The sequence below is a fragment of the Coturnix japonica genome, chromosome 8, assembly GCF_001577835.2.
Source record: "Coturnix japonica isolate 7356 chromosome 8, Coturnix japonica 2.1, whole genome shotgun sequence".
Taxonomy (NCBI): Eukaryota; Metazoa; Chordata; class Aves; order Galliformes; family Phasianidae; genus Coturnix; species Coturnix japonica.
The window spans coordinates 23209341-23233163 of NC_029523.1; the positions used below are offsets into that span (position 1 = coordinate 23209341).

The 23823-nt window shown below is 41.5% G+C and overlaps 1 protein-coding gene across 17 annotated transcripts in view; it reads right to left on the reverse strand.

The window, feature by feature from the left end:
- Window positions 1–23823, reverse strand: part of DAB1 (DAB adaptor protein 1) — a 342053-nt gene that overhangs the window by 86840 nt on the left and 231390 nt on the right. For 10 of the 17 annotated variants that reach the window (XM_015870669.2, XM_015870670.2, XM_015870675.2 and 7 more), the window contains one exon: window positions 12922–13034. The exons of 4 other annotated variants lie outside the window; for them this stretch is intronic. The gene's annotated coding sequence lies outside the window, so the exon portion shown is untranslated. Of the gene's footprint in view, window positions 1–1791; window positions 1881–5278; window positions 5300–12921; window positions 13035–16863; window positions 16883–23823 lie in introns of those variants that run through there. 3 more of the 17 variants (XM_032446393.1, XM_032446396.1, XM_015870668.2) reach the window with 3 other exon arrangements.

Below are 23823 nucleotides of genomic sequence, written 5' to 3' on the forward strand. Positions count from 1 at the left end.
CGATCCTTTGTCTCCTTGGCCCATGCTCTGCTGAGCTCCCAAAGGAGCTTTGAGGTGGGCTTCCACTGGCCCAAGGGACAAGAGGTCACACAGGATGACCTGAACTCCGCCTTCAGGGCATCAAAACTTCAGCATTTCCCTCTCCTAAAAGCAGTTTCCATCTGCTTATGTAAAGGAAAAGCAGCCTTAGGAAGGTTTTGTAACTAAGCCCTGGCATTTCCTAGGTATTTAGGTCCTCCATGGCCCTGGAGTGGGATCCAGCAGGTCCTTCACAAGAGGTTGGCACCTCCCACACAGGGGTTTGACAGAAATCCTACTGCCATCCTCAGCTCTTACTTTTAGACCTCCGCAGCCTTGAAATTCCTCTCCTTTCCTCCAATGCATCCCTATAATCATCTGGAAAGGAAGAGGAACGCACGTGACTTTGCAAGTGTAAAGTAAAACCTGAAATATCGAAAAGGCAGAATATAAGTAACAAAACCATTTTTTAAAAGAGCCTTGAAAACTGAAAAACAGCTTAAGTTTGAAGGATTGCTATCCAGGGAGAGCTGTTACTCAGGCTGAGTACCTGAGCACAAAGCCTCACATGGAGACCAGCCTATGGATGGCACACCAGCTCTGTGCTGCTGCAGGAGGTTTTCCATCCTTGTCTTTTCCCCATCAGCAAGATGAGTTCCTCAAATCTCCAGTTCTTCAAACCCCTGTTTGCAAAATAACCTTCTGGCAACTGTGGCCCACGTCAGTTTATTCTTTGTGGTTTACAACGTGCCTCGTTACTCTGTCTCTAGGGCATCTTCCAGGCACGCTCTGTGCTCCTCAGATGGTGCGAGCAGCACCACTGGAGCTGATTTACAACAAGAACAGCATCTTGCCAAAAAACTGACCTACAGCATATTTCCAAAGTGAGATGTTTATTAGTATTCCAATGACAGCAGGAATAATTACTGAAATTCCTCCTGGAAATCACTCCTTGTAGTGGCAAATACTGCACTTCACTTCAGCGCTTATTCACCAGAAGTGCTGCAAATTTCCCTCTCATAGAATATGCTGACTGGATGAAATAGACACTGCTCACAGGAATGAACCGATTTCATAAACATTTTGAATGGGAAATTACTAAGAGTTCCATCGAATAGAACAGTTTCTATTTTATATCAAGGCTGGCATTCTTGAAAACAATGCAAAGAGAAAAGGCACCAAAGAGATTTGCACCAATTGGTTGGAAGACCAAGAGAAAAACATTGGTACTGTTTCCTTCAGTGTTTTCAAAAAGAAAGTTGCTCTCAGCCTGATTTCCAACAGCCCAGCACCAGCTTCAACTCTGGAACACAGCACCCACCACCCCTTTCAATGGGGCTTGCTAACAGCTGTCCCCTCATTCAGACTTTCCTCTACACCCATACTCCATCACTGACTCCAAAGCAGAAAAGAAAATGAATTTATGATAACACTGAGTAAGAGCAAGCAAGAACCAAAGCTCATAAGTGCTCAGATATTGCCCAGTCACAGCCTGGCTGTGTTCTGACCTCTGCCAGCAGAAAGCTGCCTTGTCCCCATTACAGCCCATAAAGCCACACCAGCACAAAATCAATAGCGTTGCATTTGACTTCTATTGGCGTAACTCCATGGGTTTTAATGGAGCTGGAGTTACACCAATTTTATGCTGGTGGATCTGCATTAGTGTCAGTGAAGTTATGTTGGTGTGACTGATGTAAACAACATCAAACCAACCAACCCCTATTGGTCCAAACCACTCTGCCATTAACTCTAAAGCAAAGTGAAAATGCAAACCTGTACGTTACCAAAGCAGGGCCTTTGGAGTTTATTTTTTGCAAAGCAGGAGAACGGCTCTTTTGCGATCCTCTCGACACCAAAGAAACAGAGTGAAGACTGAGAAGGGAAAAAGGACAAAGTACACAGCTGGGATCACAGTATTCTGTAATTAGAGCTGTTAAATGATTACTAAAGCTCAGTGGTGCAATCATCACGCCAAAGGAAGCAGGGAAGTATGCAGTCAGGAACATCACCAGGGAGAAGGTAACAGCAATGTCACAGCCACCACATTTTATATTTAAATGCAAATTCCTTGCAATCAGAATCTATGCTTCTAATTGGAAGAAAAGGTTACGGAATTAAATGCCTCACATCCTGGACAGCTCAGCAGGATTTAAAGTTGTGCAGTAAGTTGAAGGCAGCTTACTCATCTCCCATCCTTTACAGGAATATCTTAATTCAGCTTTTTCTTTTAATTTCAAGATCGCTTTCTTACTATTGCATGGAATACTAGACTGGGACTCAACTCCTCATTCATTTTAAATAACATATAATGCAACACCCACACAAGATCTACACTCTGAACACTAAAGCGGATCTTGAAGCAATGCTTTGCCTCCTAGGGGACATGAATTCACACCAGCTCTTCCAGCTTCCTTTCACATTAGCTCAGTCCCACACATTAACCTATACGTCGTGCTCTTCAATTTCCTAAATGCTTCCTGACATGACACCAAAGTAAAGCAAACTTCCTTTTTGTCAGCAACAAAAACTCCTCTGCCAGGATCTTTCCTCACTGCCATTTGTCAGCACTCAGCCCTTGTCCCTGACAGTTAAGTAAGAGGAAAACTAATCAAAGGGCTTCATCTCGCTGTAAATAGACTTCTGATTTATTACACCAGGCCCGGTGAGCAGGCTTGTACCAAAGTTCATTGACTTGCAGAGAAAAGGGGAAAAAAGAAAAAGCTTTCTGGGATCGCAAGCATGAATTTGCACATCCAGGCAAAAAAAAATGGTGTTATGCTGTTGTTAAACAACTGTAAGATATCAGGATCTTTAAAATCCCAGTAAATGAGCTTTAGTTACAGAAATACTTTTGACAATCCCATGCAAACACTCAAGCCTTCATACCAGCAGGGCTGCTCACACAGGTAATTCAATTTGGCAGCTAAAATGGGCAACAGGTGATTCCAGACCAATGTGCTTGGGAATGGCTGCTGGGTTTGAATGGAGAAATTTCACAGCTGGAAAATATACAAATGATCAAAAATAAAACAAAATACAAAACCCTAACCTGATAATTTCAGGTACGTGGCCTGCACGGCCTCATCACACACTGGAAGAATCAAAGCCTAAGTGATCATGTAGAGATCTTGCCAATGGAATTACTGAAAAGAAATATCAAACTACTGCCAGGCAAAAATGTAAGGGGAAAAAAGAAAAAAACCAACAGGAAAAAACATATTAAAAATGAGAGATGTTCTTGATATTATTCAGCTGGGGGAGTTAAGTAGCTACATGAATAAACTACACCTACTTGAGTGGTAATGCATCACCAAATCATGCTTATTTTCTACACATTTGTAAAAATTACCCAAGTAACATGCAGAGAGGAGCCATTCACCTTCCACTGTCATGCTACAGTTTACTCTCTCTTGGAAGCAATTACAGGACAAATGCCAAGCTACAGAAGGTATTTTTCCAGCAGCAGCATCTGGCTTCTTGGCAGCTTCCTCAGGCAATTTTATTGGAAGCTTTAGAGATGCTATTGGGTCAGCCCTGGTTCTATTGCTCATGAACCGTCTGGCAGTTTCTTCTTCCTACATGTCATAATCCTTCTGATTTACCTTGAAGGAATTAGCACACTTTTATCCATTTCAAAAACAGTTGACCTGCAAGGCATTTAAGGGCTATCTATAAAACACAGTAAAAATCACTGGTGTAAATCTGCAAACCTTCATGCCAGCAGCTTTTCAGGAGCCATTGCTTAATACATCATCAAGAAAACAAGCACGCAGTGCAAAATCCATGCATCTCTTACTGGTAAATTGAATGCATTCCTCTCAATTCAAGGAAAAGCCATAAGACACATGAGAAATAGACTAGTTAAAAAGGGGAAAAAAAAGAAAGAAAAAAGTCAAGCTGGAGCAAAAGCAAAACTATGCCTTTATCTAATATGAATTGGTCTCATACAGTGCAGACACCACTATGCCATATACCATAAGGGATGGCACCCATGAATTAAAGGAACTCCAGCAGACAGCAAGCCTGAACTGAAACACAAGGAGATGCACTAAGTCAACAGAAGGAAAGCAACTTCCAAGAACCCATTTCTTGCATCCTTCCTTCTCCAAGCTACCTGTCCACTGTCCCTCTGCTATGGTCTGCATCGCCGTACAGCTGTCATCATGCTTAATCCAGGAGGATGAAAGACAGGATGCTGTTTTTACCCTCCCTCTTTGTGTATCAACAAAATCAAGCCTATGATAAAAAAGCTTTATGTCAGTTCATTGAGATGCTATGGAATTAATACAGAGAAAGGGGATAGGCTGCTGTAGAAAGGACATTTATCAGCCATAGCACTGTGCAATTGCTTGCAGGGTATATGCTCCTCAATTGGGAAAAGAAAAGAGGCTCAGATGTGTTCATTATACTACTAACTTTTAAGACTCTCCCACAAAGATATACCTGCACATCTTCTTGTGCCTCACATTTCTTCCTTCAAGAATTTTCAGAAAGGTCAGAGTAGGAAACGCCAACAAAATCCTGTACCAGGTTATCATCTGGGGGGAAAAAAAATCCTCGTGCCCAATAGTAAATGTAAGAGGTACAAGAAATGCACTTTATAATCTAATAAAGGTCCATGAACCTTGGATTTTCAGTATCAGGAGTACACTAAACAACGTAAGATTGACAGGACTAAGAAAGATGCACATGTCCAGGTCAAATAAAAAGCCAAACAGAGCTCTGTCATCAGCAGAGAGCAACTAAATCCAAACAGACACAACATTCAGACTTGGCTAATGCGAATTGACTGAAGTAATTCTGTTTTATGCAGGGTAAAACATATTCTGATTACAGGCAGTGGTGCTTGCAAGTTCTAAATTTAGGTATCATTAGGGCCAGGTGAAGCGTTAAGTGAACTAATCTGAATTTTATCCATATCAAAGCTTTGTATCGTCCACGTAATTCTCGGAATTAAACCATGTATTCACTCTCATATTACATACATCCTTGGGATATCTGCACTCATTAATTAACATCGCTGCAGAATCACAGCACACATCAACCACAGAACCTGGGTTTCCAAATGCAGTGCAATGGCACACGGTGAGGAAATCAATTATTTCGGCTCCAGTGCCTGAACAGAGGTTCCTGGCACACTACAAACTAAGCTGTAGTCGGGAGAGAGAAAGCACAGATCCCCTTGTTTACAAGTTGTTTCTGCAGTGCAGGAAGCATCCTCAGTGACCAGCAGAGCACCTAAGCACCCATGAATTCTTACCTCCCAGTGATCTCCTAGAGCTCAGCAGCTCCACACATGAGATGGAATTCAGGCAGGCAGAGAGGAGGCTTCCTACAGTGTTATTTTAAACTCTCTTTGATTACACAGCCTCTACAAGCCCTATAAGGTGAGAGGGCAATCAGTAGTGCCAGCAAGTGAGTGCCTTTCAGCACAGCAAAGAAAATCAATTAAAAACAGGTGAGATTTTGGCTGACCTTGTGTACTGCTTTCCTGAAACACCTGGTACAATTAGAACACTCTAGAGGGATAATGTAACTTAATATGAAATAAAAGATGGCTGCAGTGAAAAACTTTGCTGTTCTAGCAACTGAGCTTAAAGCCAAAAGGTGAGGAATATCTAATTCAATTAAAACCAGAGGGAATTCAAGGAGGTGGAAGTTAATTACTTCACCTGGAAGTTGGCCAGGACCTTTGGGTTAAGCACCTCTACTCATGTGAAAGTTTGCTTTGGTTTGTTTCAGCTTCCACAACTAAACAGCAGGCAGTAACAACAGCAGTTTTGGAAGATGTGCAATTCATATCTCCACCCTCTAAAGTCTTTCAAACACTCAGGCTGAACAGAAGGAAGATGTTAAACCAGTGAGAAGAGTCCAGCTTCACATCATTATTCTGAGTTAGCTGCTAGCAGATTACCTGAGCAATTATTCTCCTCCCTTACTGCCCACATCCCAAATACCTGTAATCCTCACTTAACTAAGCTACAATCAGCATTAAGGCAATCCATCCCCCCTTCAGGTAAAACCTAATGGTAAAATCACATATCACTAAGTTTATAACCTATTACAGCCTCCATTATTCCACAACGCTTATTATTTTGTACTCACAAAGTCAGGGAGATGTAATTTTATTGCTTACAAATCATTCTTACATTAGTCTTCCGCTGTTATAACTTCACTCTGCTTTTCCAGATACGCTTTTGCCTTTCTGCATATTTAAACAGTAACTCTAATTACCCCTACTTGATTGCTCTTCTCTTGCAAAGCTTTTCCACACTATCATCTGTGGTGAATTCTTCATCCTACTTGGATTTTAAAGGCCCAGAGCCACATCCAGCCTGGCTTTGAATGCCTGCAGGGATGGAGCATCCACAACCTCCTTGGGCAACCTGTTCTAGTGCGTCACCACCCTCTAGGTGAAAAACTTCCTCATAATATCTAACCTAAACCTGCCCTGTCTCAGTTTAAAGCCATTCCCTCTTGTCTTAAAGATCATCCCTTTCTCCTCCTACTTCACTCAGGATGCAAGAGTTTCCTGCAGACAGTGGCTGCCTTTCCCATGCTTTATTGCAAGCACAGATCAGTTCCTTTGCACAAAGACCAAGTGGAAAGAAAAGTTACTACATGACCACACCACCATTCATGCACAACTTCACAACTCAACAACATTAATTTCTTCACTGATGCATCTGACTACGCAGTGGTAATTTACACTTCATGTATGCGTATAATAACATAAGAGTAAAAAGAGGATGCGTGGGTGTAGCACAACCATATTGCAGTGCCTCTTGAACTTGGCTTGCAAGCTGCGATCTTTCAGCACTTCCTTGCAAGTTACTTAGCAATATACATGGTAAGTATTCAGCAGAGGTGAGGATCTCTCAACTAGACTTTGGAAGGGAAGGATAGGGAAGAAAAGACGATGTCCAGCTCCAGCTGTGACATTCCGGTCTGTTTGTGCCTCAGCAATATCAAAATGTATTAAAAACAAAACCAACAAAACAAAACAGTCCTGAGGCCCCGAGCGCTCACAGAGTTCCTGTTATTATGAACAGCTGAATACTTCAGTAAATAAACTAAAGACACAAAAACACAGCGGTCCATCTTTGAGCCAAAGACTTTCATTAGGGGATCTGACAGTCAGCCAAGAAAAGTTTCTGTCTTGCTTTCTCAGCTCCTATCCACAAACCATACAGCGCTGGGCTGGTCTGCACAGGCAGCACTGCCAAGACAGCTGAGCATCACAGTGCTGGTCCCAAACTCCAAAACCCCAAATTCCAAGCCAGTTTAGCTGCTTGTAAGGAAAATAGCTCAGAATCTCATAACTTTGCCAAAGATGACCTCTACAGAGGTTCTCCCTAACCCATAAGATTTAGATTGGTTATAAAGGAGGAAGTTTTTTACAATAAGGGTGATGAGGAGCTGGCAAAGGGTGCCCAGAGTGCTGGTGGGTGCCTCTTCCCTGGAGATACCCAAGCTCAGGCTGGATGGAGCCCTGTGTACCTGATGGAGCTGTGGGTAGCCCTGTTCAATGCAGGGAGTGGGACTATATGGCTTTTGAGCGTCCCTTCCAACTCGAACAATTCTATAATTCTACAGACTCCTACAAATGAGATTCTGTGAACAAACACACCTTGAGGGCCACAGCAGAGACCCGCAGTTGTATGGCAGAAAGTAACTCGCTGCCAGTCCATTCAGCACTGAAACACAAGGCAGTTCAGAGCTTTCAGAGCATTATTTGAAGAATAACTCTGTTTGAAGCTCAATAATTAACTCCCAGCTAATTTGTTTCTACTCTTATCCATTAAAGAACATTTGGATAAACAGATTGAACAAGTTCATTCACAGCTTTACATCCACACAACTATTACAAACCTTCCCCCTGCTGCCCATATAACCAAATTAAGGCAGAAGTTTCATTTATGTGCCCTTGAAATTGTTTTAAAATCACCATTAAGATGCTTTTTTTCATCTAGTATTATTTACGACCCCAAAGTCATATCCTGACTGCCATTTCAATATGATTTCAGTGCCAAATGCTGCCAACTTCCAATGTTGCTCTCCATTTAAAAAATACCCTGGCAGCATTCAGCAAAAAGGCAAATGAAGATTAAAGCACAGCCTTTGCATCCCACCATAATATTTCAGGCAACAATTTTGAGGAAGGAAGGGCAGAAAACAGACTGTGCATACGCTACAGTTCAAAATAGATTCCTCATGTCAAACAGCATTATTTTTCTTTTTCTCCCCATTAAATAGTTATTTTAAATTTTCTGCTGAATATATTTCCATGCATAATGTAACTTCTTCAGTGATTCCTTCTGAGTTACTATATATGCTTTAACACTGCATGCTCTGATAGAGCACACATATATACAAATGCGCACATAAATGTAGGCACTCATGCACGCAAAATTCATGCAAAAAGAATTAATGGGAATTTTTGACTGGATGCTACCCCCTGTAAATATGTTAAATGTGAACAGTGCTTATGGTGAGCTTCATTAACTGAAAATATTGCTTTTGTCTACACAACTTGCATCGCCCACATAAGAATGGATGGCACGTAAATGCTAATTTGCAGACTTGGTTCTTTTCAGTGTACCACAGGGGGCTCTGTTGGGAATTTCGGTGGTCACTTACCACAATCCTTATGGAACAACCTGAGCTGAGAGCTCGCTCAGCACCTAAAAATAAAACTCAGCAGGTGATCTCCTCCAAAAAGGAAGAAGAAAGCAAAAAAAAACTAAAAGGATATTGGGGGGGAGAAGGTGTGAAAAGAAAAAGGAGAAATGCCTTTAACATTTATAAGCAGGTTTATCTGTTGTTTCACCAAAGCAGCACAGTGTTCTACCTAACTTTCCACTGGGCCTCCCAACCTCCCTACCCCTCAGCATGCAAGTCGCTTTGTTATCAAAGCTCTGTTCTATACAGGCTACATTTTTAGCAGCAACTTAATGCCTTTAAACTCTTTTCTGTAACCTCAGTGTTCGTTTCTCAGAGCAGTCATTAGGGCTGGGCACTCTGAGGCTGTTGGGTATATCCAAGCTTGCCTACTTGAGCTAATTGCATTCAATTTAACATTCTCCAAGCACTGACAGTCCTCATTCAAGCCAAGTGTGAAAGTTTTTAAATTAGTTTTCACAGTTTGATTCACAGACAGCAAATGCAAAATGGCACAGGAGTTTTTTTTTCCCCCAACAACACAGAGCAACAAAATAGCCCAAAGGCTATTTTAGTTCATTTGGTTCAACTATTAGGGAAGATTCACAGCACACAGAATGCTCCAACAGAGACAAAGGCTCCGGAGGACTTTCAAAGCTTAATACTGTCCTGTTAATAAAAGTACCAAACAGTTGCACAGCCTTTCCACCTCGTCACTAGATGTGAAAATGGAAGTCCAGACCATTTCAGACACGACAAATTGATTACTGCTTAAAATAACAGCATTTTAAAAATATTTAATAGAGCCTGTATCGGACTGTAAAATGGCCTACATAGAAATCCATGCTCTCAGGAAAGTACAGACCATGGTTTTGCATATGATCTGGCTCTTGATCAGGCTCTGCGTGTGTTTGTTGAAACAGAAGTTAAACTGGAAGCCAGAAGACTGAATTGTTTATTGCAAAAATGATTCCTTAGCTCACATAATCATAGAATCATTAAGGTTGGAAAAGACCTCACCATCCAGTCCAAACTCCAACAACACAGCAGAACAGAATGGGAATTTGGTTTCCTTGGCACTTCCCATTTTTTCCAGCATGCACTGAGCTCACAGTCAGCTTTCCCAGTGGGCACAGCCCCTTCACAAGACTTTCAAGTGTGCAAATGTCCATCTGAGCAAGTACAAAGGTATGTATGAACCACAGCCTTCATTATGAAAAAGAACACATAGCCCGACCCAAAGCCAAGTAATTTCCGTCTCAATTTTCATTATCATTAGGAGATTTTATAAGGTCTGTAACTCTCAACCACTCAAACCTGATATTTTCTTAATATACTATTAACTAACAAATGCAATCTCATTTAACAAACTAACAGCTGTATGGATAGCGGCGACTCGCATCACAGATGGGAACTACCCCATAAGCATGTGCGGTATTGGTACTGAAGTACTGAACACAGTTTTTTTGCATGCACAGATGGGCTCCAGATTCAAACTTCAAATTCCAGGTTTGACATAACCCAGGACACGCAGGTCACAGCTAGAAAAACAGTAAAAGCCAAGAGCCCATTTCTAAATGTCAGAATGCTATTCTCTGAGGCAGGTATAAATTAGGCACTTCTTTAAAGGATTCAGAAAACAAATTTCAAATACCAGCCTCGCTTTAAAGGCATTTTCTACTTTGTGCTTCCAAGTTACATGCTTGCATTACAATGACCACAGGCAGCATCTCATTTGTAAGAACATATACAGCACCTTTCTTGAATTTGCAAGCAGAGATTACATCATTTATTTAGTGCAACTTTCATACACGATGCTTTAAGAGAACCTTTCATCTTTCTTTCTTCTAGGCAGTGCCAACACGGCACAAAAACTCCACACAAGTCAATGAGACCCAACACAACAGCACCACGGACACTTGGGAGGCACTGAGGCAAGATGAGAACTTCACCACAGGATCACTGCAGAGCAAGACACGCAATGCGCAAACCAGTGCTCCGTTTTATGCAACATTTTCTTCCAGGTGTTCTCAAAACTAACCTCCAAAACTTACACAGCAGGGACCATGCACTCAATGGGCCCAAAGTGTAAACAAGCCCATGCAGAATCACTGCATAACACTCCACAATACTTGGCCATTAGTAACCATTACATATATAGGCTATGCAGTCGTTCAGTGAAGTACAGTACATAACCTGACACATATTGTAGGCACTGGGATTCCAACACAGAGAATAGAGCATGTTAATGACAGATGCATAGCTAGATTTCTTATGGTCACTTGACAATCTCAGCTAGTTTATTTCTGCTTCCGGAAATACAGACATATTTTAATTTCAAGAAACTAATTAACGCCGATCTCTACTGAACACATGCTGATGAAAGATACTCCCCCTATAAGCACTGATTCCATCTGAAAAGCTGCATGCACAGTGGACAAGCACAAAACACAAGCATTCCCCTTCCACGGCTACTGATAAAACACACAGCTGTAAGCAGCTGCAAAGAACAGATTAATTCTTTTTTCCCCCCCAGTACAGATATTGGCATTGGCTGGAGGAAAAGAGCATGCAGTTTCAGCATGATGTTGGTTATTCTTTGGGGACCTCGGTGGACATAATTGAATCCTGATGTTAAGGACTGAGAACCAAAGCATTTGAAAGCCATTTCAAAGCACACTAGGGGTAGCAAGCAAAATATACCACACACATGCATATATGTTTCATTTGTTTTGGTACGTTTTTTCCTCCTCTCATTGCTTACAATTAGATCTTTATGCTCCTCAGATCCACCTTGATCTTTGTTTTCCCTGCACACAATAGGATAAGGACCTGACAGAGACCAACAGGGACCTTGTTCATAACATGTAGCTCTGCTGGAAAATCATAACATAAATGACCAGAATGGCTCTTCAGACAGCAATCTAGGATCTGTCCCAGTGTATAAGTCCTTCATCATTACATTAAGTCATGTTTGCTACCAACTACCTTGTACTAATGGGTGCATAAAGCTATTCTGCACCTGTCAATTGCCAAGGCATCTGTGCAAACACAATGAAATGCGAAGAAGTGAAGCAAGGAACCCCGCAGCCAAAAATAAACATGAATCAATACAAATAAAACTTAAGCACTTGGCAGGTATGGTTGACTTCATGCTAAATACAAATGGTATCAAGGCATATTTTAGCCCAATACTACCTATGTTTAATAAATACACCAGTTTATATATTACTGAACAACATTCTAGATGCACTAATGCAAATATTCAAGATGAACAAACTTGTTGAGTTAGTTTTTCTTCCTAGAAATACTAGAGCTACTTTTGTCTTCTCACTGGGCTCAGTGCTGTTTTACTTCGATGGCTCTGAGGGAATCATCAGTTCTGGTAGAAAACCTTCAGCTTTGCTTCGTGGCACCACCAATACAAAAGAACAGCACAAATCCAAGCAGTGGAACTTCCATGAGATGTTACACTTGCACGAGTAGCTGTTATTGCCAGCTGCAGCAGTCAGAATATCAGTTCACCCACTGCACAAATATTAGAAAGCCTGATATAAAAGGGAAAGCAGCCTTATCATTACCTGCTTGTTTTCATTTCAGAAAGCTGCCTTCCCTCACCTTCTTTAAGTATCTACTAACGGATTTTTTATTGCAGTTCATCTTGAAAATTAATCATCATAAATTTAAAAACATTCTCTTGCAGATCTGTCAGGTTTCTAGAGCTACTTCATTTATTAGAGGACCACATGACGCATCAGAGCTCTGTATTTGAACATGACATATTTTCACTTTGTTTTGATCCCACATTTGAAAATTGTTCCTATCAATCTCTCGCCGGAGCCAAAACTTAACTGTCTTGTTCAGTGAATCATTAAATGCCAAGTCACACAGACAAATAAAAGCATTTGCAAATTGAACTTCTGCTTTTGCAGATGCAAATATTTGCAGGAGTTTCCTGTCGAAGGCATCTCTGGAAAAGAACCCTCAGAAATGATGCCAGGCCTTGGCCAGTATCAAAGCCAATTATTCCTAATCATTTTGGTCATCAGCTCACACTGAAAGTTCCAATGCTTCACAAAAAGGCTGATTTTTAAGTAAAATTTTGTACGTACAGTTCCTATTTCAGAGAAGCATTACAACTTGGATGCACTTGCCAGACTAAGCTTACACATTAATATCCATGATTTTCTGCTTCGTTTGCCAGGAGAGAGGAAAAAAAACCACAACAGGCCATATACTTACATTCCCCATAATGCATCATTTTCTCTCTAAACAGTGGCAGCAAACAGGAACATCCAATACTGTATTACTTTCTTCTCTCATTCATGACGATGTCACACACAGGTTCTTTGATTCTGAAAGAGAAGCATTTCCCAGGTTCTAAGGATGGAGGTACCCCAACCAATCCATCATGCTTTGTGTGCTAATGATAGACTCATGCATAAGAGGAACCAGAAGCAGCGAGAGGCAGCAGGCATGAAAAGGAGTGAATCAACTGTCAAGGGTTGTGATCTGAAGGACTGCAAGGCTGTGATTAGAATTTTCAATCAGGACTTCCACAATTCATCAGGCTACAAGGCAAAGGGGGGGATGTATTTCTTCATCAGCCCTTCCTGCTGTGGGCATAGAAAGTTCCAAAGCACTAAAAAGGGGAAATCTTAAAGCCTTACACTTATAAAAAGGTACGATTGAATCTTTGGGGAGTGAAGGATTTTCTGGCACTGCGGAGCTACCACTTTTTGTGTGTATATTGAAAACTGAAAGACGATTACTCGCAGCACAGCGTTTCAGCTGCTGGAAAAGAAAGGGCAGCTCTTCCTCCCTGTCCTCTTGCAGGTATGTTAATGTTGGGCACCTGAGTGAGAAGGAGCCCTGGGAACTTTAGACTGCTGTCCTTAGGGATGTGAGAAGGAATAAAATGCAATAGGAATCCTTAATCGGAACTTGCCAATGCTCTCAGAAACTTCAGAATGAGGCAGGCAAATCTCTTTGTGGGGAAAGCATTCTCCCCAGCCTGCAGAAATCACCTGCACACCACAACAAAACCCCAAAACCTCCCCAAATACCTTCCTGTTCCTTTCACCCACTCCTTCATCAATGAAGCACAGTAACTGCATCAGCAAAACTCAGTGAGCTTTAGGAGGGGATGAAGGCCGCGGCCCTGTCCCAATGCTGCCATAAGGCCACATCCCAAAGCCTGCATCCAGGCAAACCAGACCCACGGATATATACAAATGAAGCATTCTCTTAGAAGGCAATTTCCACATTAAGCCATGAATAATGAAGAGTAAAGAGAGTCCTTGTTTGCATAATGAATGTTTCAGTTATTGATATTCCTTCAGAGGGTCACTAGCCTTTTTTTTCCACCAAGTCAATTAATTAATAAAACAACTCTTTTTTTTTTTCCTGCAGGTAATTGCAACCAATTTAGTACTCAAAGACACGTAATATGTTGGCTTTATTTACTTATTTAATGTTGCAACTCTTGAAGCACCAGTATGACTTGTGCTTACAAAACGTGTTGACTCTCCCTATCTACAGCAACATCCCGTCCTGCCAACAAGAGCCCTCATGGGAAGTTTGTTGGGCTGCCCTCTAACAGCAGTGCCAGACAGCCCTACACAGGTGATTCTTTGCTGCTAGGAAATACACTGAAGAAAACACTGAAGGAAATGGAAGGGCTCAACCCACTTCTGTAACTCTGGGGAATGGCTTGGCAATATAAATTATAAATGCTATTACTTGTTTTTATGTACTCATCTGCATTTTATCAGCTGCTAAAACCTTGCAAATACTCCAGACACCATCAAGAATCACTTCAGCCTTTACAGACTGCATAATCTCCAATCTAATCTCTGAGATTACAGCAAAATTTGAAATAACCAAGAACTGAAAGAAAATAGAAATAGATACTGTAAGAAAAGCACATTCCAGACTTGCAAATCCTCTCTTTCATACAATCCTTACGCATGATCTTCAAGGGACTGTTCTGATGTTTCCCTTGGCAAGCACACCTCGCAGTAGTTTTAACCTCTGCAGATCCTTTTAGCCAGTGCTAAAAGCGTATTCAACTGGTCGCCTTAGAAAACTGCATTCAAAACATGCAGCAGCGAGGAATGCAGCCACAAAGCAGATTATGAATAAAGCACTCAGATATTCTGCTCCACATTTCAGTAATTACTCGCAGCCAAGGCGCTAATAGAGAGCTGCTCCTTCAGTGTCTCACTTCGAAGGGATCGATGCGGTGCAAACACAGGCACTGCAGGGCTTAATGCAGGTCCTAACTGCTTCTTACAAGACAAGGTTCTTCCCGACAGCTTTCTCCCGGGCATAGAAGAGCTAGCTAAATAGTCACTACTAATGTGTATTTGTGTCTTTTTGTCAAAACCATACTTAATAAACACAAAGAATCTGTAGTGGAAAGATCCAGGAGAAGATAGAAATGAATTTCTAGATTAACGGAGCCGTGTTAAATCAAGTTAGCAATTTTATCCCCGGGGATAACAATTTGGCTTGCAGCAGTGGGCTAAATAACACAGTTCAACACATTAAGAACAAATCCGTATTCAGACTGAATGGACTGTCAGCTCAGAAAAAGGCCAGGAGGGAAAAGAAATGCTGCAGGAGACCTGAGCAGCAGACTTGCCTCTCCCCACCATAGCAGCTTCAGCCATGCAGTTTTACTGGAGGTCAAGAAAAGTTTCTCTACTATCAGCCCCAAAAGCTTTACTTCAAGTAGTCCTGTTTTTATTTTAATGTATTCACTCAAGTCTGAGGAAAATGTGACTATGTTTAATGAAATTTGTTTGAAAACCTCGAGATTTAGGTTAGAAAAAGAACATGAAACACAAGGTAGGCTTTCCAGGGAATACCTCCCTAAGCCATCTCTTGATAGGCAGGAGATCTTCCTGTTGAGCACAGATTTGCAGTGGTCTCCAGAGATTTAAAGGCTTACAAAGACCTAACTTCATTCTAAGCTACCCCCCGCTTTTTCTGATTCCGTATGCATTCAGATGGAATACAGAATTGGGCAAAAGATGCCCTAAAAATACCATCTAATGCTTTCAAGTTTGCTACAGAATATCGCTTTGACTGCAAAAAAAAGGGACATTTTTCAGATTAAAATTACAAGGTAAGTGGGAAAAAAAAAACTGTTATGAAAGGACAAAGTTAAGCCTAGGGAGAAAATAGAGGAGAAATGCATAATTATGTGATTTCTATTATGTCAAAATTGGCCACAAAAACTTGAATGTATCTATTTCAGACATGCACATGAATATTTTTGTATAACATTCCACCAATGTTTTAGCTCTCATTTTTTTTGCTCTAGAACTTATAATTTGTATTCCAGAATCAATCACTTCTAACAGACATTCATGCTACCTGCCCTATTCCGAGCAGGATTTATTTGTTAGCCAAGGAGCATTCAACTTTAAACATTCTGCAATATCAGCACATAAATCACCCTGAACGCAGCTAAAAACTTTGCAGCTGCATATATTAGCTAGGTAGATGACGAAGAATTCCTAACACGCTGCATTGTAATTCCTCATATAACTTCTTCTGCAATGAAAACCCTGTAACTAAATGGATTCCAGACTTATCCTTTATGCTGTCCTTACAGGACATGTCAGACATCCCAAGCTTCACAAAGGCTGTGTGTCGTGCAGATGACAAGACATGCTCCAGTGTTTTTATCTTCCTCAAGAACTATTTCAACTCTTATAGATGACCTTCGCAGCTTAACTGATGACTATTCAGTGCCTCAGTTACAAAAACAGCCATTCTCATTTCCTTTACACCCCTCCTCAAAGAAATAAATCAGCGTCTTGACTGATGGAAACACTCGGCTGCCAGTCATTGTGCTTTGTCCCCTTGCTGCTCCATGCCAGCCTGCATGAGTGCAAGAGATGCAGAGCGGTGATTAAATTCTAACATACAGCACAGAGAGCAATAACTAAGTGAGTGGTTATAAACAAATAACACAGCTCTTCATAACTCAGTAAAACACATTATTTGATTTTGTGCATGGTTTTGAAAGCCAGTCAAAGCAGCAGTGCTTTTTCACTAATGCAGTAGCATTATTGCTTAATGGTGGAAAGCACAGGAGGGCAATAGACAGCCTACAAGAAAGAGTAGAATGTGCAAGCTTAACAATACAAGTTTATCTTCCTTATGAATTACCTAGGCAGTGCTTTTATTATATGAGATCCATTGTTTCCTGGTCTGCAAATTACTTCCTGAATCTATTAACTACAGTAGGAGAAATGCATTTTTCAGTCCTACACCCTGGAAGAAACAGCAACATAATAAATCAATTAAAGCAGGTGAGTCTACAACAGCAACGAGGCCAAGGTATTCCAAGTACACGCATTGGCTCGCAATAACACCAAAGGATTTTTTGCGTGTGTGAGGGAGGGAGCCCAGAGACGAAAGGATTTAAGTGTAAATTATACAATGATAGTACAATTCTGAAGTATTACCATGCGTGTGAGGGATTATTAAAGATCAGGTAGGATTTTTCTAGCCTTACTTCAGACACCTCCAGGGAAACATATTCTGCAATGCTCTGTAGGAGATAAAGAACAACCTAAGTATATTAAAAGGCTCATAGATATAATTCCATGAACTACAAGCTTCCTTTGTAACCTGGATATCACTGAATGTTCAGCATTTCTTTGACACTCTGCATATTGTCCTTAAGAACATAAATTACATCTCCACTTATCAACATTGTCTTTGCATGTCTTGAACTCTCTGCTGAGAGCTCAAGAACAGTAACGTTTTTATTCATATACCTTCAGAATGATCAAAGGGTACATGGTATGTACACAACCTGTCTGCAGTACTCTATTTTCCAGTTAGCTCTTAAATCTCTGGCCTCAAGGTATGGGAATAGGTGACCATTGCTCTGCTGGGCACTTCCTAGTCCCAAAGGCTTCTTTCAGTTGCTTGCAACTTTGTCACATTGTGACAGTTCATGCTCTGGGATGGTTTTCAGGGTATGAAGGAAGAGGAATGGGTTGAACCACTTCCTAGAATTAGACTAAAGATAAACGCTGTGTTTTTACCATGTTAAATGATCTTTACAAACTTGCGCTTGAAAAGCATTCAGGGTTTGCATACTGGGAGCAAGCCTTCATATCATGGATCTGTTTGGATGTTTTCCTTTGTTAAACCCTATTTCACTGGGAAACTATTTCACTGTTTCATAGGAAACTATTTCACTCGTTTTACACTTCATCAATTGAAGCGATAATGCTAATGGGAGACGCTTCAAACCTGTCACAAAAGAAAGAAAAAACAAATCAAGTGTCTAATTATAAAGCTGTGATGGCCATTTGGGAAAGTGGTGTTCAATTTTTCTATTCACATGCTATACGTAGGAAAGCACCAAAGTCAGAAGTAAATGCAGAGCTGACAGACCTGCAGGCTGCTGTGCAAAGCAAGAGCTCTTTTAGTGCTCGCTACAAGGAGAAACCAAATCCCCAGGGTGCAACATCCCCGCCTGCGAGATTTACAGCTACACAACAGCGTGAAGTGTTGAACAAGAGCAAGAGAATGTCAGCTTTCTGTGGCATAAAGACTAAGGGCAAGTGCAGTTTCTAATGTTGAGCATAACAGATTCCTCCACGCAGCTGAATCCTAATGGCTCAGAACTTGGAACTGTGCCTTGCTTATGAATATTAGAAACACGAAAGTTCTTGTATTGCAAACAGGATGCAGCTCCTTGAGGAGCCATCGGACTGTTTCACAAGTTCCTAACACAGTTATTCATGAATAGAAAGTGAAGCTGATGGCAATAACATATAGTCCCTGTAACTTATACTCTAGGGTGGTTCTCTAACAGTGCAGCATTGACTTTAAGGCTACAACATGTTATGGGGAGCTGGGAGAGTTGGTAAGATTATGGCTCAGTGACAAAAGAGGATCCAGGTGTGGTATATTAGTAAGAAACCATACAAACAGACATTGGTAATACAAACACATGGAGAAGTTTCCCTTACCTCACTGCAATGGAAGTGCATTAAGAAGCATTGCTAGTTAGGCATCTGTCACCTAAATGAGAACTCTACTCCCTGTTCCCTGTGTTCTTCTGCAAAGCTGTGTGTCTTCTGCTAAAATATCCTCCAAAAAGCACTATCAGTAATTGTCAAGTATTGGAACTGTTCCTTTAGACATCAGCATCCCTACTTGCAAGTTAAGCGGACAATGTTCACTCCACTTTCTGCAGTTTTGTCACATTTACAAGCTAAAGCACATCCCGAGTACACCATTCATTCTCTTTATCCCTGTGCTCTAATGTGTTCACTGGAGCCAACTTCTTACAGGAACAATCAGGACTCTGCTAAGGGCTCCAGAAGCTGATACTGTGACATACTGTACGTTAATCTTCTTGTCTCATAGAGTGAAACACAAATGCTAAAGATGCAGTCCAACAGAAGTCCTTCAGCCCATTTTGAGACCTGCACAACCACCTTCCATAGCTCCAGGCTGAACTTTTGAGCACTGTATGAACTAGAGAGCTATTGCAAATGATCTCTGTTCTGTTCTTTATAACTTAGATTGAAGGTGCTCCTTCCCCGACACCTGTAACATCCATGTCTGGCATTGAAAGAAATCCTCAGAGATCACGGCTCCAGCTTGTATGTGTTTTCCAACTCTCTGAATAAGCAGTAATCCCACAGTGATCCTCTGAATGATTATGGGGGAGAAGAAGCAGTACATGCCCTAATTTCATAGAGACCAGCACAATTCCTGCAGCTTTCTTGCTGCCTCTTTCTCCTAACAAATCAAACCGTGGACAACCTTGGAAAAATCCAATGTTGCTCTCACTCATAAAAACATCCGTCCACACTTGAAAATGAAATACATCTGCCATCATTCAACAGAATGGTACTTCTCTAAGAAAAATAAATCACTACGGTAATGCAATTTAATCCATCAAAAGGAGGAGGGGGAAAAAATCACAGTGGGAGTCCATTACAGACATTACCACTGATATTATATTTGCTCTGCTCGTTGTCTACATGCAAATTGTGCACACATTTCCAGCCACAATGAAGAAAATCAACGCTGTACTAATCAAGGCAATTCTTCTTGTGTTACAGGACCTGCAAAACAAATGCCTGCACCTCATTTGTTGTGACGCCTACCTGTACCAATTCCCACCTCTGCCAATGTTCCAACTAAATTACTGATTAGCGGAATCAACCTCCCGCAGTGTTCACAGGCCATTTCCAAGCTGCTTTTGAACAGAGGAAAACTGTAGTGGTACACAGAATCACAGAATGGCTTTGGTTGGAAGGGACCTCAGGCAGGGCCACCAACCTCATCACTTAATACCAGACCAGGCTGCCCAGGGCCCCATCCAACCTGGCTTTGAACACCTCCAGGGATGGATGAGGCATCCACAGCCCCTCTGGGCAGCTGTTCCAGCACCTCACCACTCTCATAGTAAAGAACTTCCCCCCTGACATCCAACCTAAATCTTCCCTCCTTCAATTTAAAACCATTTTCCCTTGTCCTGCTGTATCTACCCTTTCAAAGAGTTGACTCCCCTCTTGTTTATAGGCTCCCTTTAAGTACTGAAAGGCTGCAATGAGGTCACCCTGCAGCCTTATTTTCTCCAGGCTGAACAAGTCCAGATCCCTCAGCCCGTCTTCATAGGGAAGGTGCTCCAGACCCTGATCTTACTGATCTCTGGACCCTCTCCAACACCTCCCTGTCATTCTTGTACTGGGGGCTCCAGATCTGGACACAGTACTCCAGATGAGGCCCCACAAGAGCAGAACAGAGATGGACAATAACCTCCCCATCCCTGCTAGCCACCCCTCACTTCTGATAGAGCCCAGGATACTATTTGCTTTCCGAGCTGCAAGAGCACAGTGCTGGCTCATGTTAAGTGCACAGGATTGCTAATGTGAATTTTTGCTGTCTGGAAATAGCAAGGCAGCTGGAGATCAGCAACTGAGAAGAAGGTCTTTTTCACCTAAATTTTAGCCACAAGGAATGGGCTCATTCCAGCTAACAAATGAGGCTTCTTCTACATTGCATGGTGAGGGACCAAACCATCCTGAGGACATTCCCCTCTCTGCCATCACTTCATCGTAGCCAAAAGCCCAGCCCATCACATTATGAAATGAAAGGAGCCAACAAAACACAAGTAATGTTACAATCAGTCGGAGCAAGCACACAGAAGTAGTTTGCTGGACTGGGAGTCCTGCTGCAGGAAACAGAGCTGCACACAGAGCTCCTTATGAAAACTGCTTGCTGTTCATTGTCAACCCCAAAACTAGGAGTGCCAAAGCCTGTGTGAACTGTTCCATGGCCGAGGCAGGGCGGATTTGGTTTCCCTCTTGTTTCACAGCATAAAGAGGATTTCATGTCCTCTCCAGGATCACTCTGCACTAAAAATCCAGAAACTAGAGCCTGGCACAGCTGGACTCATTCAATAACAATTCTCACTTTTCTGAGGATCTGTATGCACCAAAATCAATTAGCATTTGCCACAAACGTAACATAGCAACAGTGGACAAGCCCTCATTTGATGTAAATCAGTATGGCTGTTCTGATTAAAAATAAAGAACTTCACCAAATTTCATCAGCTGTAACTCGCACACAGCGCTTGTGAATAGCTCTATGGCTGGGGAAGTAAGGGTCATCAAATCTGAGTGCCAGGAACAGCAAGTGGCCAATTCAATCCGATCTCCTTTTCAGAACTTCCCAAACATTTTACTTCTCTTGTTTTCATAAGGAAGAGAAATGGGTCTGAATACACAAAAGACGTTACGCAGGAACGATGAGCAAAAACTATCCCGAAGCCACAAACTCAGATTACTTCAGCAGCCACAAAAACCCATTCATAAAATGATCTTTATCACATTCGCTCCCATATTCCACTGCTTTTAAACTTGAGCACAACTGCCAGCACGCTGTGTGAAGTACCACTTCCTGCTGATTTGCTTTGTATTAATTATAGCACAATTAAAAGGGGAAACTTCATTGCCATCCACTACCAGGTGTTTTAAAAACGATAACCAGAGCCTTGAGCGTTTCTGAATGAAGTTGTTAGAGTTACTGGTGCACAATGACCAGATTTATAAGTGCTTGTGCATTTAGGGATGAAAACCCTAATATGGGAGAACTTACATTAAAAAAGGAGCAAAGCCCCCAGTGATAAGAACCTTGATGGTCGTGGTAGAGTTGCCAAAGTTGGGACAGAAAAGCCATCAGATCATCTGTTCTTGCTGTTGGAAGGTTTCAATCTACTTAGCATGCTTCAAGGCTTGAAGAAAACTGACATAAAAGGCAGCAACAAAGAGAATAGCTTGACTGTGCATGTTATTACATAAAGGAATGAACGGGCTAATTGAAATATTAATATTCACTGCACTGTTGATTACACAATGCAGTTCCATGCATATCAGCTGAGCTGCAATGAAGTTTAATTTTTTAAATTATTGTTTCTTTAATTTTTTATTTTTTTCCTCCATAATTACCCTTATGCTTGGCTTCACCATGCTGCACAGTTGGAAGTTTCTGCCCTGAGTAATCAATGGCAGCAACATCCTGAAATACAAGCTAATGCTGTACAGCAGCCCATCACTGTTAACCTAAAAACCTAACAGGCAGATGAAGCAAAGAGTCTCCCACATCACCACAGCCACAAGCAAACTACACAAGTTTAACTGAGCTGGTAAATGCTATCAATTACCAACACGCTGTGTGCTTCTGCAGGAGCAGAGTCCTGTCAGCTGGTATAGCACCATTCCAGCCTGATCTTGGGAACTACTCAAGGCACCTGAATAAACCCAATGAAGTTTAATCAAGTTTAATCAACCCTTTTTCATTGCTGCTTTCGCATAGTTTAACTGCTGCATCTCAGGTAGCTGTGAACACACATGAAACATTTTTCATCCAGCCATCAGTTACAGGTTTTCTCCTCAGCCACTTCAAGTACTACAAGATAATGATACTAACTTAATGATAATAATAATAACAGTAATATTTTAAGTTGAGAAATGCCCAGCATGATTGAGGCTACTCTTCAAGTAACCAATCTCTCAGCAGATTCAAAGTCAACTGGGTAAGAGAACAACTAGAAATGTTGACTGCACCAACTGGATTCACAGCAGAGCTCCTGATCTCCCAGATGAGCACATTTTAACCCATCTCCAAATCCTAAATGCAGAGATAGAATAATCTTACATAGACACCCCAACTCACTGACATCTTTTCTCTGTAAGTATAACAAAGCGACATGGTTAAGAAACTACTCCATGTTACGCATTAGCAGGTGAACCTTTAACCAACAGCAGATAGCCAGGAAAGAAAACCAAGCAAAAAACTGTTGTAAAAGCAACAGTTGAAGAACCTCTTTTGGTTTCAAGTATCATTTATATGGCCTAAGAACATCATACAGTGTATTATTCTGCTCTCTCTCTCACCCACTTTGACCACACACTGTTCAAGATAAGTGGAACATCACACAATTTGCTCCATGGCTATGAAAGAATTAAGGCCTTTCTTATTTTATAGGCAGCTAGAACAAGGAGAGTCATCTGCTGACCGTCAAAGCTATTAGGTCGCTAATCACTCACTCTTTCTAAACGAGTGTTAAAGCTCAGCTGTCCCAAAATGAAAGCAGAGGGCAAAAACCCTCTTAACTGGAAAGCCAGAAGGCTTTAAACACTGCATTTAAAGAGAGGAGATGCACTTCTTAGCAGAAAAGCAACTCTTGTTGGAAGAGACTGAAGCAAAACCTCCCTGAAATGTACCGAATAAGCATAAAAAGAGTCCTGCAGCCGGGGATACCCGCTCTGAAAGCAAAGAACTGTCTTCAGGTAACTATTGCTATGATCTTCAATTTCTGCAGGGCCACAACTTTCCAAAGCTTTCCAAAAATACAGCTGGATAGGTTTAAAAGCCCTTTTTCTTTTTTTTTACAGCATGAATATACCTAGAGAGACTGATAAACTTCAAAAGGGTACCTTGGGACCTAGCACAGATAGACTGATGGGTCCTATTACCTGGAGAATAACACAAGGAATTGCTTCAGCGGGCCACAACTACAATGCCTGGATACTAATCAGCGCCCAATTAACTTCAAAGCACGCTGGCCTCAACAAACACACTCAGTAT